Genomic DNA, 19,289 nt, shown 5'->3' on the forward strand with positions numbered 1-19,289 from the left:
AAAAGAACACCCAGTGAAATAGCAGCGAGCCAAATTCAAAAACAGAAATACTCATAAAATCATACAAGTGTTATACATCGGTTTAAACAATTAACTTCTTGTTAATCCAGCCACAGTGTCAGACTTCCAAAAGGCTTTACAGCGAACGCAAACCATGCTATTATTTGAGGACAGCACCCCATCAAACAAACACATGAAAATCATAATTCAACCTGCCAGGCAAGACACAAGTCAGAAATAACGATATAATTCATGCCTTACCTTTTAAGATAGTCTTCTGTTGGCACTCCAATATGTCCATTAAACACAAATGGTCCTTTTGTTCGATTAATTCTGTCATTATATCACCAAAATGTTTCCTGGAATTTCAGCAGTTTGTGCTTTAATCTTTTTCTTGAGAGATGTGGCTATGAACTTCCCTATAATAACCGCCTTAGCAGCATCCCACAATATAGCAGGATACTTCCCCATTATCATTATTCTCCAGATAGATGTTCAATTCTGTCTTTATTGATTCCTTGAATGCTGGATCATTCAGCATGTTTGTATTAAGTCTCCATATAGTATTTCTTGGTTTGCTATCAAGGTGTAGAGTTAGGTAAGCTCCATTATGATCTGATAAGTCGCTCTGCCCGATCCTACAATCCTTAATCCTGGGTTTATCTGCACTGTACACGAAAAAAAATAGTCTAACCTGGAGTATTCAGTGTGGCGGGCTGAGTAAAAGGTATATTCCTTATCGGTCTTGTGGATGTCACGCCATACATTGAGCAGTCCTAGATCCTGCAGTATCCTAATAATCTTTTTAGCAACTAGATTAATTTTCCTATTTTGATTTGTGCTGTCCAATTTAGAGTTTAGAATTGTGTTAAAGTCCCCTCCACAGATAAGAGTGCCAGAGGTTTCTGTGGTAATTAAATCAAACACCTTCCTGTAGAAGACCATGTCACTCCCTTGAGGTGCGTATACATGAATGTAACTTCCTTGTTATCCAGTTTATATTTAACGAGTAAAAATCTACCCTCGTCTTTTATTTCTGAAAAACTCAAAATTAACTGAATTTGGGATCAAGAATGCAACTCCCCTTCTACCCATTTTGTAAGAAGAAAAAAAAAAGTGTTCCTATATCCCATTTTCTTGAGTTTCTCATGTTCAGGTGTAGATAAGTGAGTTTCCTGCCAGAATAATATGTCACCTCTCTCCAGTTTCATCTTTGCTATGACCTTACTTCTCTTGATGTCACTCCCCAGTCCGTTTACATTGAGACTTATGACCTTAAATTCCCGGTGATGCATCAATATACAGTGCCTTGCGAAAGTATTCGGCCGCCTTGAACTTTGCGACCTTTTGCCACATTTCAGGCTTCAAACATAAAGATATAAAATTGTATTTTTTCGTGAAGAATCAACAAGTGGGACACAATCATGAAGTGGAAAGACATTTATTGGATATTTCAAACCTCACTCAGATATGAAAATGCGTGACGTAGTCACAAACAAGACCTGTTGGAACTGAAAATAATAAGGGCGCCTATTTCGTCGCTTATACACATCGGTTAATTACAAGTGAAAACTATATCGGTCATGCTTGGATATCATGAATCCTCCCCTTGATACGCCCTTCTGTCGCCCCGTTGTCAATGTGTCATTAATCCTCAGCTAATATATATGTTATTACTGTGACGCTACTTAGTGTGTTCGTAAAGAACACAGACTTTTGGCTACTCACCCTTGTTCAGCATTGGGGGAAAATAGGGGAGATATTTTACCTATTGCAATGTCAACCATAACAACCCAAAGTCTTAACAGCTCGTGGTAACTATTAATTCTGTTAAATCCGGTTCAGTTACATCTTCCCGTTGGAAATGCCTGAGTCTCTCTCGGATGTGAACGTCCTCTCTCCGAGGTGTTTTCCCTCTTTCTCCATGACCCTGCTTGTCGACAACGATCCATGGGCTTGCGCGAGTCTTTCCGCTGGTGATGTCGCCTTTCTCCTGGCGGTATACTCCACTGGGATACCCCTCGACTTCAGATCCTCAGCCGCCTCCTCTGCATGCTCATATGTAACCAGGCCATTTTCCAGAATTACCCACATTTTTGCAGGGAATGGTGTTTGGAAGCGTATACCCTTCTCTTTAAGTGCTTTCTTAATGGGGATGTATTCTTTCCTTTTCAGTATCTCTCCCGCGTAGTCATGATCAAAGAACACTCGTATGTCTTTGAATAGACCCTCCACGAATTTGGGCATAGAGTATTTTTCTGCGCACTCTACTATGTTATAAAGTCAGTCACTTGCCTGTAGTGTGTGTTGGTTTTTCAATGACTGTTCAAGTATTACCTTGACTGCGGAGTTCAATGTGTTCGTTTCCCCAATGCGCCGTTCTGCGTCCCCCATTCTTGTAGATATACTGTGAAGCTCTTCTTTGTTTTCTTCAAGTTTCTGGTTAATGTCCTTCTTGAACTCATTTACCGTAATTGCTGGACTATTAAGCGCACCTGAATATAAACCGCACCCACTGAATTATTTAAAAAATATGTATTTTGTACATAAGCCGCACATGTCTATAAGCCGCAGGTGCCTACCAGTACATTGAAACAAATGAACTTTACACAGCCTTTAAACGAAACACGGCTTGTAACCAAAATTAAAACAGTAGCCTACCAAGAAAGTCATTGGTCACTATCTTCCTCCTCCTGTGCACTGAAACCACTGAAGTCATCTCCTTCGGTGTCGGAGTTGAATAGCCTCAGAATTGCTTCATCCGATGTTGGATCGTTTTCATTGTCGCTCTTGTCACTTTCATCCGGAGGCAAATACCCCGCTGAGCTCATGCTGCCCCTTCAACACGCAGCAGTCCAGCCTTTCAAACCCCGTTGATGATAGTGGATATTTTGACAATGCTCCACACTGTCAGGAACCACTGGCAGACTTGAACCTTAAGTTGCTCTTCGCCTGCGGCCCGTTTTAGTGAAGGATTTCTCCCCACTTGTCATCCAAGCCTCCCACTGAACACGGAGCTCCACCTTAAATGCACGATTTACACTGATGTCAAGTGGCTGCAAATACTTTGGGCCATCTGCTTTTCTTCCCTCTGAAAGCTTGTTGTCTTTTTGCACTGAGTCAGTTCCTCACGCTGCTGTTTCCAACGTCTTATCATCGACTCATTAAGGCCAAGCTCCCGTGCAGCAGCTCCATTTCCTTTTCCAACAGCCAGATCGATTGCCTTCAACTTGAAAGCTGCATCATATGCATTTCTCCGTGTCTTTGCCATGATGAGGGTGACAAAATTACTACCGTAAATCAGAATGATGGGAAGTTTGAGCGCGCTCGATTTACGTCACATTATGTGGCGGTGCTCAGTTTTTTGGCGGCATGAATCTTGTGAAAGCGGGAAAAATCCATAAATTAGCCGCGTCATTGTATAAACCGCGAGGTTCAAAGCGTGGGAATAAAGTAGCGGCTTATAGTCCGGAAATTACGGTAGTTATTTTCTAACATCTTCTCAAAGTTCCTCTCATAAGCCTGTGAGCACCTCACACAATTATTCCTTCATCAGCTCACAAAATGAGGGTTCTTTTGCTGCTGCTATCTTATTTGTGCTAGCATTAGCCATCTCGGGTTCATCGACGATTATATCTTCTGCTGTCTTGTTACGGGCTGTTGTTGCTCTGAGACCTGTTCCTAAATTCAAGTAAATACTTGAATTTAGGGGGGGAATAGCCAACCTATGTGCAGTACGAAAAACTAGGCAGCCATTTCCTAAGTTGCATCACCGGAAGCCGGGTAAGAATACTTTCTGAAAGCACTGTATGGAACTGGTCGGCTAGCTAGGCTAAAGAGTCCCAAGGGTCAGTAACTGGGAGCCATAAACCAAAGGGAGTTGTGTGTCGTTGCATTAAGAGAAGCTCTAGAGGCAATCTGTTGTTTTCAGAGAGAGAGAGGGAGAGAGAGAGAGACACACTGACCAGGTCAGTTACAAGAGAGAGCAATACAGACAAAGAGATGAGAGTATGTGGCAAATCTGAACGTCCTTGAGTTTTCCCATTTACTTTGAAATTCAATGTCAGCCATGACACAACAAACAGATTGTCTTTTCTCGAGTTTGCATCCAAAATTGCAACCTATTCCCTATGTAGGCCACTACTTTTGACCAGAGACCTGGGCCCGGTTTCCCAAAAGCATCATAAGGCAAAATTAACCCATAAGGGTGTCACGCCATGGTGCTCAATGACAGAAATCACATTTAGATTATGGTAATTCATCTTAACAGAACACACATCTCCTGTAATGAAGCAGCCAATAAAATGTCATTTTTCAATCATTTGCCAAAAAATGCAATTAGCTGGAAAACAACATTCTAATCAACACACCTGATGCAAACGAAATATGACACATGAAAATCTCTGTTAGAAACTTAGAAAGAGGGTGAATCTATAGATGCAACAACGACAATGGGTTGCTAATATGACTAGGATTGGGTCTTTGGATTCTGGACAACGAAAGAAAGTTTCATGAAAACCAGTAGAACAGGAGAGAAATGGAAAATGACCAAGTCTTTCATAGGCAGCGCTAGTGGCAAAAGGCATAGCTGAATATTGAGGTGCGGTTGTTAGTGAAAAGCATCTAAAACAAGAGTGAAGATAATGTGTTATTTGTAGAATTTAATATGTTGAGACAAGAAAAAGAGGGGTGTGTAGCCTAATAGTTCTTCACAGTTGGCCTATTTAAAAAATATTTCCAACAATCTCCCCCTCGATAATCACAAAGCCATCTGATGATCCCATATATCCAGTGGAAATGTCATAAAATACCTTTCCCTTGTGCAAAATCAGTTGTCTGTCCTGAGGTCACTGCAGGAAAATCTGAGGGCCTGGAATAGACTATAGTTGATACAATGTTGCAAGTTCACTAGCTACAGTGTAGTGCTGGATCCAGTTGATTGTATCAAATCAATGTTGCACTTCACAAGAAATTGCTCAAGTCAAGACAGATAGAAGAGGGAGGGAAACAGGCTAGGTAAAGAGAATAATGTGATTAAAATATACCGATGAATGAACTGGAATTTTCAAACAGTTTATATTTGTCGGCCTTATGTTTTTACTTGGTTGACAAATGAAAGTGAGAGGCCAATGGCTGCATGGGCCATATCGGAGTTAGTTCCATACGCTCATTTAGGTAATGTAGTAGCCAATAGTCACTGTGCATCAATGTGTCCACATCTCAGAGGCTGCTGCTCTCGCATTAGTTTAATTTAAACTTTTATATTTGTATCATTCTAAATTAAGATTTTTATGATTAACCTCTTGACAATGATTTTGAGAAATGAAAACATTATTGAAATGAAAATGCATAGACGAAAATCATAACTGGCATGCAGATCGGTATAAATTGTACACTTCTCGAAAGTTGAAACTCACGCGTAGCCTATGAAGTCTTCATAAAATATAATAACATGACTCATAATATTAAGTACAACATTCAGGTTTCAAACAACTAAGTATGATTTCAAAATGCATACTGCCTCCAAATCACATTGTAAAGTAGTGGGTGACACACTGATAGCCTGTTAACCATTGTTTTTTTTCTTCCAGTCAATTTGGCAACAATGCTATTTATCGGCTTTTCTTTTTGGGCCAAAAGCCAGCAATTACCGGCTAACGAAAATCCTGTTTGAGACCCAGCCCCTGCCATGTTGAGCAGCCTTCTCTAGTTAAGATACAGACATGAATGAGCCTGTCGGACTGTGGCTGTAGGAATCCATTGTTTATATGGGGATCTGATGCTGCCAACGATAATGTCTGTATTCTCTAAAATCCATTGTAAAAGATAGGTCCTTCTTATATCTGGGTTCTGCTAAAAATTTTGAGAATAACACAGATTCTGCGAGAATAACACAGATTCTGCGAGAATAACACAGATTCTGCGAGAATAACACAGATTCTGCGAGAATAACACAGATTCTGCGAGAATAACACAGATTCTGCGAGCGTCCCAATTGGTATCCTATTAAGACCCCTTGACTTTAACATTTTGTTAAATTAGAGCCTTATTCTAAAATGGATTAAATTGTTTGTTACACCCCCCCAAATCATCTCCAATCAATTGAGTTTATCACAAGTGGGCTCCAAGTTGTAGAAACAGCTCATGGATGATCAATGGAAACAGGATGCACTGGAGCTCAATTTCATGTCTCATAGCAAAGGGTCTGAATGCTTATGTAAATAAAGTATGTTTTTTTATTTACATTTTAAACCCTGTTTTAGCTTTGTCATTATGGAGTATTATGTATAAATGCATAAATGAATCAATTTTAGAATAAGGCTGTAACCTAACAAAATGTTGAGAGAGTCAAGAGGTCTTAATACTTTCCGAAGGCACTGTACATAGTGCATTACTTTTGACAAAGGTCTCTGGGCCTTCGTCAAAAGTAGTGCACTATATAGTGAATAGGGTCAAAAGTAGTACACTTTTTAGTGAATAGGGTGCCATTTGGGACACCTATTTTCCTTGATTCTTTATCATCTGACAGTCAGATTCCTGGTTCTGTGAGTTGTTGTTAAACTCAAGGTCAGCCTGTGATGAATGACAGTCAACAAGACAAGAAAGATAGTGAGTGTATCACTGCCCTGGGAACATGACTCCACCACAACATCATAACACACGCACACTCACAGTAAGAGTCTTATCCAGGTTTACTGGCATCTAGAATTCCCAGTCAGTAAAGATCGCCACACCTCCAGTTAATTACCACTGAGGTATGATAGGATCTCTCACAGAGAAAGCTAATTTGACAACCTAATCAGTGTATAGAAATGATCTGCAGAGTTAACTTAGCTATTGCTACATCCTTAAAACCAATCTACACAATATTTCTCAAATATTAGTCTCTTTCAAATCAAACATCTATCCTATCCCCGTTTTGTCTCATCATTTTTTAAAAATGGAGGCCTTATGCAACATTTTTTCCTTGATGTGGTAAAAAGGAGCACATCAATTCGGTTTCCGTACACAGTGCTGTTTCATTAGGCTACGGCTCCATACATTTGCATAGTCAGACCGTACTGGAGTAGAAATGAGAAACAGATCAAAGAGATAACAAGAGGGTCAGCCAAGGGAGGGAGGAAAGAAGGAAGGAGTGAGAGGCAGAGAGAGAGCAAGAGAGCTCATGGTTTCTTAGAAACCGAGCAAACTGATCCAGCCATCTCTCCCTCCATCCAATCTAACGCCTTGCTTTATTTCCAGTTCAGCTCACGATCCATCCATCCATCCATGTGCTGTCCTCTCCCATCAGAGGCAGGCTTTGATAAGACCTGTGCTGTGAGCGGTAGGCAGGGAGGGAGAGAGCGAGCGCGACAGACAGAGGAGAGGAGTGCTGTGACTCACATGCCACGTCTATGCTGCATGGACAGGGAGCAGGCAGGGAGGGAGAGACGTGTGCGCGCACACACACACACACACACACGGCAGCGCTACAGTGTAGAGTGATGCAGTGCTCTCCATTGGCCTATCTGGCGGATCTATTATGGCGTGTGGTATATGTTCCTGGCATGGTAAACACCAATAAATAAATCAGCCATTCTGAGTGATCACCTTCAACCAATGGAGAATAATTTCTATCGTAATGGGAGTGGTCTCTTCCAGGATGAAAATGCCTCCATCCATAGGGCACGAGTGGCCACCGAATGGTTTGATGAGCGTGAAAACGATGTAAGCCATATGCCATGGCCGTCTCAGTCGCCAGATCTAAACCCAATTGAACAATTATGGGAGATTTTGGAGCGGAGCCTGAGACTGCGTTTTCCACAATCATCAACTAAACACCAAATTTGAATTGTATTTATTAAGGATGGCCATTAGCTGCTGCCGAGGAAGCTCTTCCTGGGGTCCAGCAACATTAAGGCAGTTATATACAATAAAAAAACATAACACTTTACACAATACATTAAGTGTGATCCCTCAGGCCACTACTCTACTATCATATATCTACAATACAAAATCCATGTGTACATGTGTAGAGTGCATGTCTTATCATGTGTGTGTCTCTTCACAGTCCCCGCTGTTCAATAAGGTGTATTTTTATCGGTTTTAAAAATCTGATTCTACTGCTTGCATCAGTTACCGGATGTGGAATAGAGTTCCATGTAGCCATGGCTCGATGTAGTAATGTGCGCCTCCCATAGTCTGTTCTTGACTTGGGGATTGTGGAGAGACCTTTGGTGGCATGTCTTGCAAACAAGTAGTGACGAAGTCACTTTCTCCTCCACTTTGAGCCATGTGAGATTTACATGCATATCATCTCTGTAGATTTAGGGGCCAGCCGTGCTGCTCTGTTCTATTTCACTGGGTGTTGTCAAATCGTGCAAAGGGATCATTAAGAAGTTAACATACCATAAATACCATAGTATATAGACAAACAAAAGCAGGCTGGATAGTTTGGTGCCAGGGGTTTGGATTTTGTTTTGGGGGCCTTTGTGCCTCACCTGAAAAGGAGGTGAAACACTGACAGGAGCTATACAGTAGCAGAAGGCTTGTCGTAGACAGTGTCTTCGCATCAGAGGGGTGAATTTTTACACCGGCTGTTGACTCAGAGCAATGCCATCAGGATCACGGTTGGATTTCCAACTGATCCGTGCACACGTGTGTGCAAGCATTACTGAGCATCAGAAGTCCACATCATAATATTTTTATGCGGAGAACGACGAGAGCATGACGAGAATAAGGTGGATCCATAAAACGCAGCAGTAGGTGAGCAGTGACCCATCCTGTGAAACCAGTAGTAGAGGAAACACAGTGAGTCCACAGCTGGAGCTAACCTGTGTGGACACCAGCATGCTCCAGCTGCTGGAGATGACCTGTATAACCGAGAGAAATATAATCAACACTAAAATGTTAATCTGACTGGTTCATAGTAAAAAGGAACTAAATACCAAAACTCAAAGGCTACATACTGTACAAGCTTTTCCACAGACAGCTGGAAAGAGGTAGACCAAATCAATAACTATCGGTTAGCGAACTTGTTCAAATATCTGTGGGTAGGGATGGTATGTGGTGGTGGGATACTAAATAGACAGCAACATCTGATTAACACTCAACTCATTAGGACCTAAGTCTTCTTGAGTACAGCTGGAATGTTAGGGGACAAAGTGAATACTATCACTTAAGATTATTTACTATCACTTAACAGTTTAAAAACTCTGTTGAGCTGGCTGAACCATAACAATGTCAAACCTACTTGAGGGGGCTTTGTTGCCCTCAAATCAGGCTCAGTCCTCTGGTCTCAGTACAGATTACAGAAGAGTACTTCCTTACTGAAGAGTACAAACAATGATCTCAAGAACTGATCAGAGTACAGCCGTGGCTAAAAGTTTGAGAATGAAAATTAATGTGTGTCAAAGTCTGCTGCCTCAGTTTGTATGATGGCAATTTGCTTATATTCCAGAATGTTTTGAAGAGTGATCAGATGAATTGCAATTAATTGCAAAGTCCCTCTTTGCCATGCAAATAAACTGAATCTCAAAAACATTTCCACTGCATTTCAACCCTGCCACAAAAGGACCATCTGACATGCCAGTGATTCTCTCATTAACACAGGTGTGAGTGTTGACGAGGATAAGGCTGGAGATCACTCTTATTCAAACTCAAATCAGCATGATAAAGACTGGAAGCATCAAAAGGAGGGTGGTGCTTGGAATCATTGTTCTTCTTCTGTCAACCATTGATACCTGCAAGGGGACACGTGCCGTCATCATTGCTTTGCACAAAAAGGGCTTCACAGGCAAGGATATTGCTGCCAGTAAGATTGCACCTAAATCAACCATTTATCGGATCATCAAGAACTTCAAGGAGAGCGGTTCAATTGTTGTGAAGAAGGCTTCAGGGCACCCAAGAAAGTCCAGCAAGTGCCAGGACCGTCTCCTAAAAGTTGATTCAGCTGTGGGAATGGCAGCAGGCAGGTGTGAGTGCATCTGCATGCACAGTGAGGCAAAGACTTTTGGAGGAAGGCCTGGTGTCAAGAAGGGCAGCAAAAAAGCCACTTCTCTCCAGGAAAAACATCAGGGACAGACTGATATTCTGCAAAAGGTACATCGATTGGACTGCTGAGGACTGGGGTAAAGTCATTTTCTCTGAAGAATCCCCCTTCTGATTGTTTGGGGCATCTGAAAAAAAAGCTTGTCCGGAGAAGACAAGGTGAGCGCTACCATCATTCCTGTGTCATGCCAACAGTAAAGCATCATGAGACCATTCATGTGTGGGGCTGCTTCTCAGCCAAGGGAGTGGGTTCACTCACAATTTTGCCTAAGAACACAGCCATGAATAAAGAATGGTACCAAAACACCCTCCGAGAGCAACTTCTCCCAACCATCCAGGAACAGTTTGGTGACGAACAATGCCGTTTCCAGCATGATGGAGCACCTTGCAAAAGTGATATCTAAGTGGCTCGGGGAACAAAACATCGATATTTTGGGTCCATGGCCAGGAAACTCCCCAGACCTTAATCCCATTGAGAATTTGTGGTCAATCCTCAAGAGGCAGGTGGACAAACAAAAACCCACAAATTCTGACAAACTCCAAGCATTGATTATGCAAGAATGGGCTGCGATGATCAGTCAGGATCAAATCAAATGTATTTATATAGCCCTTCGTACATCAGCTGATATCTCAAAGTGCTGTACAGAAACCCAGCCTAAAGCCCCAAACAGCAAGCAATGCAGGTGTAGAAGCACAGTGTCTAGGAAAAACTCCATAGAAAGGCCAAAGCCTGGTTTCTTCCTAGGTTATGTGGGGTGGCCAGTCCTCTTCTGGCTGTGCCGGGTGGAGATTATAACAGAACATGGCCAAGATGTTCAAATGTTCATAAATGACCAGCATGGTCAAATAATAATAATCATCACAGGCAGAACAGTTGAAACTGGAGCAGCAGCATGGTCAGGTGGACTGGGGACAGCAAGGAGTCATCATGTCAGGTAGTCCTGACATGTGCCCCAGAAGTTAATTGACAGCATGCCAGGGCGGATTGCAGAGGTCTTGAAAAAGAAGGGTCAACACTGCAAATATTGACTCTTTGCATCAACTTCATGTAATTGTCAATAAAAGCCTTTGACACTTATGAAATGCTTGTAATTATACTTCAGTATTCCATGGTAACATCTGACAAAAATATCTAAAGACACTGAAGCAGCAAACTTTGTGGAAATGAATGTGTAATTCTCAACTTTTGGCCACGACTGTACAACAGAAGAATATAAACGCAGTGAGCCCATTTCCTCACAGTTCTGCAATTCCCTTAAGCCAGTGCTTCTGTGGTATAATATTAATAACTGTCACAAGACAAGAGGTTCATTGTGTATTCAGTGGTTGCATCACATATTTATACAACAAATGACTGGATTAGCATCACCTCATCTCAAACTCTCTGTGTGTGTGTGTGTTACTTTAGAGTATAACACCTTCATTTACACTTACCTGCTGTTTCAATTAACGCTGTAATACTGCAGGGAACCATTAAAACACATGGATACATACATCTTAAATGGAACATTGAATCAATTCAACCTTAAGCTACATGAGGACATGTCGAGCCTAGGAGAGATTTACTAACAGATTAAAGGATTATAAATTGGATGTTTAAGGTATTAAAACTGCCAACCCAGCGAGGTAAAAAAGACAGTGAAGTTTGAGTCAAAAAAGTTTGACAGGCGGCGACTGGAGGCTTTTTAGACAGGACTTCTGGTGGGGGAAACCATTAAGATGAACAAATAGTAAGCGAGGAATACATCAATAGGACAACAATTTACATACCTCAGCAAGAACGAAAGAGAGAGAGAGAGAGAGATGCCAGGAGAGGTTTTCTACTCATAAATTGCCATAGTCGGAGGTGAGAGGGTGCCAAACTTCAGAGTAATTTATGTGCACCCAGGCACGTGGTGAATCTGAATGAACCATGCTCCCTTGGAACGATCTCCTTTCAGTCTGCAACCTAATCTGGGCCCATATGTATCAAGCATCTCTGAATGCGAGTGCTGATTTGGGAACAGTTTAGCATTTTAGGTCATAATGAATCAGATTATTATGGACAGGCGGGACTTGATCCTAGATTAACACTCCTACTCAGAAAGTGCAGACCTTGATCTCCTGACTGGCACGGTGGTCTAAGACACTGCATCTCAGTGCTAGAGGCATCACTACAGACCCTGGTTCGATTCAAGGCTGTATCACAACCGGGCCGTGATTGGGAGTCCCATAGGGCGGTGCACAATTGGCCCAGCGCCGTTAGGGTTTGGCCGAGGTAGGCCGTCATTGTAAATAAGAATTTGTTCTTAACTGACTTGCCTAGTTAAATAAATAAAAATCTTGAGATTATTAATCTCTAGATTTAAAACAAAAAACGTAATTCCTCTTCATCAATGAGGCTTATACTGGGATAAATGTGAGGGGAAAAACCAAAGCTGGAAAGAATTCACATCTAAATACTATTAACTTTGTGTCATTTTCATTTAAAGACCCCTTAGGGGTTTAGAAATGTTTATTTGGGAAAATCGAGAATCGAGCAGGGGCTTGCTATGACCATTTAAACAGTCTTTTCCCCTGCGTGTGTGCGTGTGTGTGTGTGTGTGTTATGACCATTAAAATAGTATTTTCCCTGTGTGTTCAATTTCTTTGTCATACTGTTCTTCAGGGGTCTATAAAAAGGGATGATATTCTACTGACACATCACTTCTGGACTGCTAGTCAAGGCTTTCCAGGCTGGACACTGGTCCTGGTGTGAAGAAGAGTTAGTAAAAACAAACACACACATAGTAGATTTAGGAATAGGTTATATGACTACATTGTTGTGTAGATTTATGGAGGCATCAAGTGACAACATCAATTGTGACAACGTATTGTATTCTGTTAGATGAATGCATACTGTAAGACTACAACTTAATCAAATCATGCAATTAGCTCAATCGTAAACCCCATACCAAATCTCCATAAGGCAGAAAATGTAGATACCACTGATATGTAACCGAGGAATTAAGAATCGGTTGGCATCTTTGAGGAACTCAGTACAAGGCAAGGCCAATATCAATACAAGGGATAGTATACACTGGCCTTCATATCCAATGATACGCCATAAATATTTCCAATACAGTCACATCTGTCTACCACAGTCCTGACACCCATAATCCCTGGCAGCCAGAATCAGAGGGAGCCAGTATCTTCGGTGTCTTTATATCAATAGGACATGATGAAACGGGCATTCCTGCTGCTGTGCCATCACAACAAACACACACACTACACACACACTTCTCTTCTGGTTAATGGAACATGGATGAGGGGCTGCACTGCCCTCTGTGAAGAAGTCTCTGAGATCATCATAGCTGGGGCCATACTACTGTCACACACACTCAGTCAGACGAAGCAGCTCCGAAAACATAGGATTGGTGTGTGTCATTTTTTCAAGATAATGATCCAATCTATAGGATGGAGAAAACATTTATAGAGAAAACATCTTGAGAAAACATCTATAGGATAGAGAATTCCACTATAGCGGGTATTCCCAAACTATCGGGGGTACGCCAAATAAATTGTCAATCACAATTCTCAATCAGTCCATTTAGTAAGGCACATAAGAGCTCTACTGATAGTACTGCTACTACCAGCAATACTATACCTGCACCTGTCGATGACAAGTTGTTCTGCTTCCAGGAGCACATCCAATGCTAGCATCAGTCATTTATAATAGATTTGTTGGTAGCCCAGCTAGCATGGACACTGACAGTTGAGAATCTGATGCAGCCGAAGAGCACCGAACAACAGACAGAGACGTTGGACCATCGAAGAGGTGCAACTATGCTGAGAACGACATTGATTTGGGGTTCACTTATATTGGGAGTAGTGCCTTTCCTCAGCCACAGTGTGTTAAATGTGCAAAAGTACTCTCACAACTCGATGAAACCTTCACTCTTGTGCAGACATTTAGAAACGAAATACGACAATTAGAAAAATAAGCCACAGGAGTTTGAGCAAGAATTAAGAAGACTTTCGAGTAGTAAGACATGTATAAAAGCAACAGATACCATTAATAAGAAGTGGCTAGAAGCATCTTATATGGTGAGCTACCGAGTGGCTAGGACAGGCAAGCCTCATACTATTGTGGAGGACTTAATTATTCCTGCTGACACAGATATGGCTGGGACAATGCTGGGGGAGAAGGCCAAGAAAACTATAGACAATGACTTCATCAAACAACACTGTTTCACGACGCATCAGTGACGTGGCAGGAGATGTTTTGAAACAATTACAACTTCGCATAGAAGCCAGTGAAATCTATGCGTTACAACTGGATGAGTCAAGAGACGTGGCAGGCCTGGCACAGCTCCTGGTATATGTCCATTACGTTTATGGGGGGGTCAATTAAGGAAGACATCCTCTTCTGCAAACCACTGAAACCCAGAACAGGAGAGGATCATTTTTAAAGTACTGGACAGCTTTGTGACATCAAATGGACATTGGTGGTCAAGATGTGTTGGTATCTATAATGATGGCGCAAAAGGCATGACAGGGAGACATAGTGGAGTGGTAATGCACGTGCAAGCAGTTGCACCCGACACCACTTGGGTACACTGGAATGCCTGACAGCTTGAAAGACGTTTTCAAATCAAATCAAATACCGCTTGCCGTGCAGTAGCAGAGGGAACAGTCTATGACTAGGGTGGCTGGAGTCTTTGACAATTTGTAGGGCCTTCCTCTGACACCGCCTGGTATAGAGATCTTGGGTGGCAGGAAGCTTGGCCCCGGTGATGTAGGGGGCCGTACACACTACCCTCTGTAGTGCCTTGCGGTCGGAGTCCGAGCAGTTGCCGTAGTGGTAGTGATGCAACACGTCAGGAAAATAAGATTTCCATGGTGCAGCTGTAAAACCTTTCGAGGATCTGAGGACCCATGCCAAATCTTCTTTTCAGTCTCCTGAGGGGGAACAGGTTTTGTTGTGCCCTCTTCACAACTGTCTTGATGTGCTTGGACCATGTTAGTTTGTTGGTGATGTGGACACCAAAGGAACTTGAAGCTCTCAACCTGCTCCATGGGGTAGGGTATGTACGTACAGTCACTGTGGGGACGACGTCCTCGATGCACTTATTGACTGATGTGGTGTACTCCTCAATGCCATCGGAAGAATCTCAGAACATGTTCCAGTCTGTGCTGCAAAACAGTCCCTTAGTTTAGCATCTGCTTCATCTGACCACTTTTTTATAGACCGAGTCACTTGCTTCCTGGTTAAAATGTTTGCTTGTAAGCAGGAATCGGGAGGATAGAGTTATGGTCAGACTTGCCAAATGGACGGTGAGGGAGAGCTTTGTATGTGTCTCTGTGTGTGGAGTAAAGGTGGTCTAGAATTTCTCACCTCTGGTTGCACATTTAACATGTTGATAGAAATTCAGTAAAACTGATTGAAGTTTCCCTGCAGTAAAGTCACCGGTCACCAGGAGCGCCGCCTTTGGGTGGGCGTTGTTGTTTGCTTACGGTGGAATACAGTTCATTGAGTGCAGTTTACATGCCAACTGCGCTCTGTGGTGATACGTAGACAGCTACAAAAAATACAGAGGAAAACTCTAGGTAGATCATGAGATACTCTACCTCAAGCGAGCAAAACTTTGAGACTTCCTTCGATATCGTGCACCAGATGTTTACATAAATGCATAGGTCCCCGCCCCGTGTCTCACCAGAGGCTGCTGTTCTGTCTTGTCGATAGACTGCATAACCCGCCAGCTGTATGTTCTTAATGTCATCGTTCAGCTACGACTCAGTGAAACATAAGATATTACAGTTATTAATGTCCAGTTGGTAGGATATACGTGCTTTCAGTTCATCCCATTTATTTCCCAGTGATTGAACGTTAGCTTGCAGAATGGAATGCAAGGGCAAATTAGCCACCGTCGCCTGATCCTCGCAAGGAACCCGGATCTTTTGCCTTGAAATCTCTGTTTACTTCTCCAGCGGGTCACGGGGATCGGGCCTGGTTGGGTGTCTGCAATATATCCCTTGCGTCAGACTCATTGAAGAAGAACTCCTCGTCCAATTTGAGGTGAGTAATCCCAGTTCTGATGTCCAGAAGCTCTTTTCGATCATAAGAGACAGTAGCAGCAAAATTATGTACAAAACAAGTTACGAACAATTAGAAAAAAACTAACAAAATAGCATGATTGGTTGAGAGCCGATAAGACGGCAGCCCTACCCTCCGGCGCCATTTAACTTTGTTAAAGCAAAGGCCCGGAACTCTCGTGTATTTTCTGCACTATGCGATGATATGGGCAGCAACCATGAAACACTTTTACAACATACAAAAGTGCGCTGGTTATCAAGGGGCAAAGTATTGACACGTTTTTGTATTTTTATTGATAGACAAGCTTAAAGTTATTTACTGACGATCATTTTCAATTGTCTGGCGGCTTGCATAATGACGAGTTTCTCACACGACTGGCCTGTCTGGGTGATGTTTTTTCTCGCCTGAATGATCTGAATCTAGGATTACAGGGACACTCTGCAACTATATTCAATGTGCTGGACAAAATTGAGGCTATGATTAAGAAGTTGGAGCTCTTCTCTGTCTGCATTAACAAGGACAACAGACAGGTCTTTCCATCATTGTATGATTTTGTGTGAAAATGAACAAGCTTACAGACAATGTCAAATGTAAAATAGCGAAGCACCTGAGTGAGTCGAGTGCGCAATTACGCAGGTACTTTCCCGAAATGGATGACACAAACAACTGGATTCATTATCCCTTTCATGCCCTGCCTCCAGTCCACTTACCAATATCTGACTGAACACGAGAGCCTCAAGGAAATTGCAACAAGTGGTTCTGTGAAAATGGAGTTTAAATCAGAAGCCATTGCCAGATTTATGGATTGGGCTGCGCTCAGAGTATCCTGCCTTGGCAAATCGTGCTGTTAAGACACTGATGCCCTTTGCAACCACATACCTATCTGAGAGTGGATTCTCAGCCCTCACTAAATACAGGCACAGACTGTGTGGAGAATTATTTAAGACTGAGACTCTCTCCAATACAACCCAACATTGCAGAGTTATGAGCATCCTTTCAAGAACACCCTTCTCATTAACCTGTGGTGAGTTATTCACCATTTTCAATGAACAAATAAGGTTTTCTATGTAAGATGGTTAAATAAAGAGTAAAATTATTGATTATTATTATTTGTGTCCTCATCCTTTAAGAGCTCTTTGTCACTTCCCACTCATTCTTATGTTTAATAAATGTATATCGTATAGTGTGTGGCAGCAAAAAAATACAGGACTATAAAATGTTTGCGAACCACTGATCTATAGGATAGAGAAATCATCAAGAGAAACCATCTATAGAGAAATCATCTATAGGATAGAGAAAACATCTATAGGATAGAGAAAACATCTATAGGATAGAGAACATCGAGAGAAAACATCTAGAGAGAAAACATCTATAGGAGAGAGAAAACATCTAGAGGATAAATAAAACATCTATAGGAGAGAAAACGTCTATAGGATAGAGAAAACATCTAGAGAGAAAACATCTATAGGATAAATAAAACATCTAGAGAGAAAACATCTGAAGGCAAACTGCTGCCACTGGATGCTTCTAGCCTGCAATTACTCCCAAAATGCCATTGATTGCAATGCAATGAATTGAATGTGGTTGAATTGATAGCGTGCCTCCCATATCTGGTCATTGCGTATATCCCTCATACAATAAAAGCAACTCAATCTGAAGGAGGTGAAAAATGTTCAAAACCACGTGCAAGGGAAACATAGGAGGCAGGAGGAGATGAGCCTGTAGGTTAATTAAGGTTTAGTGGCCAAAACTGAACCAGGGAAGTTTGAGCTCTTTGATTAATAACTAAAAGAAAAATACGATTGTATGCCTAGTCATTCAATAATCTTCTTATTCATATAAATAACACATCTAAACTGATCGAGGATATATTGTAACTTGCCCTGTATGCTACAGAACAAAGTCTGGACAGAGCTATTTTGTAAACAAGTTATCCACTTGTGTTTCAACAACACACGACTTCATACACGACCTATTTCATGGTAAGTCCGGTGTTCAGGGTGGAATTGTAAACTGGAAGCGAACGAGACAACTTCAAGAGCGGCTGGGTTGTTTTGAGCAAGCGTGTCAATCAACAGAAAAAGCGCCCAGAAGTACAATTTCCAGGGCGCGCAGACTAGGCTACTGTATATAACATCTAATGTAACACTGGCAGTAACATTGGCAATAGTAGCGAGGTGTTTAATAGCGTGTAGCCTAAATCAGTAGAAGCAAAGAAAAAAACTCAAATGCATGCTTTCTGTGTAGGCTAAATCAAAGAACATTTTGAATGTTTACCAACCTGGCAAAGCGCGGGGACTTATCCTGTGACAAAGCGCTGATGTTCGGAGTTTGTGTCACTCACAGACAGACAGTCAGTCAGTTCTGTGTTTTCTGTCCTTCTCCTGAGCGCTAAATTGTGCTGATGTTTTCACTTCCTCTTTCTTCGCCTTCTGTTGGTTGGCTCCGCTCTCCTCCGAGGCTCGAGCAGCGATGCGAGGGACGTCGACCAATTAAAACCCAACAAACAATTGAACAATTGAATGGGACGACAGGACACTCCCCGTTGATGTGTGGCAATTATTATGATAGCAAATGAATAATGTCATGCTTGAACCTCAGGATAAGCGTTTAATATGTCATAGCTATCGATTAATTAATAAATGATATATCAAAGACAGCATATGGGGGTGGGGGTTAGGCCTATAACCTTGTAGCCTACCACCTTTATTTGAAATAAAAGGGGGAGACTGACTTTGATTGGGTAAGACCTTAAAATTCAAATAATATTGAACATTCAAATCTGATACCTTTGGGACATAGCTTCTCCCAAGGTCACGTTTCACAATAGATGTAAACAGACATTATATAGATGAGAATAATAGACAATCATACAAAAGCTAGAGTACAGTACAGTCAATACCAGACTTAATTAAATTCATGTCATATAGCTACACCTACTGGTTCCAATATCTAAGTTTCCCAGCAGGAGAGAGAGAAAGACATCTTAGAGTGAACTGTTGCCCCTGTGCCATGCTCACACAGCTCTCCTCTCCACAGTATATCAACAGGATTAATACAGGGCCACGTGCCTCTACTGTCTGTCTGGAATCTAATCTGGATTAATGGTGTCCAAACACCCATCCTGATGAACCCGTCTGTATGACTGAATCCTGTGGCCTTCTCTCGAGTACAAGATCACAGCTAGGTCAAAATGAATGAAGCC

At 41.9% G+C, this 19,289-nt stretch overlaps 1 protein-coding gene across 3 annotated transcripts in view; it reads right to left on the bottom strand.

The window, feature by feature from the left end:
- Positions 1-18,534, bottom strand: part of LOC118397642 (engulfment and cell motility protein 1-like) — a 241,656-nt gene extending 223,122 nt beyond the window's left edge. For 2 of the 3 annotated variants that reach the window (XM_052469993.1, XM_052469990.1), the window contains exon 1: positions 18,366-18,534. The gene's annotated coding sequence lies outside the window, so the exon portion shown is untranslated. The remainder of the gene's footprint in view (positions 1-18,365) is intronic. The other variant, XM_052469992.1, reaches the window with a different exon arrangement.
- Positions 18,535-19,289: the final 755 nt, after the last annotated feature.

Source organism: Oncorhynchus keta, chromosome 19 (genome assembly GCF_023373465.1).
Source record: "Oncorhynchus keta strain PuntledgeMale-10-30-2019 chromosome 19, Oket_V2, whole genome shotgun sequence".
NCBI classification, from domain to species: domain Eukaryota; kingdom Metazoa; phylum Chordata; class Actinopteri; order Salmoniformes; family Salmonidae; genus Oncorhynchus; species Oncorhynchus keta.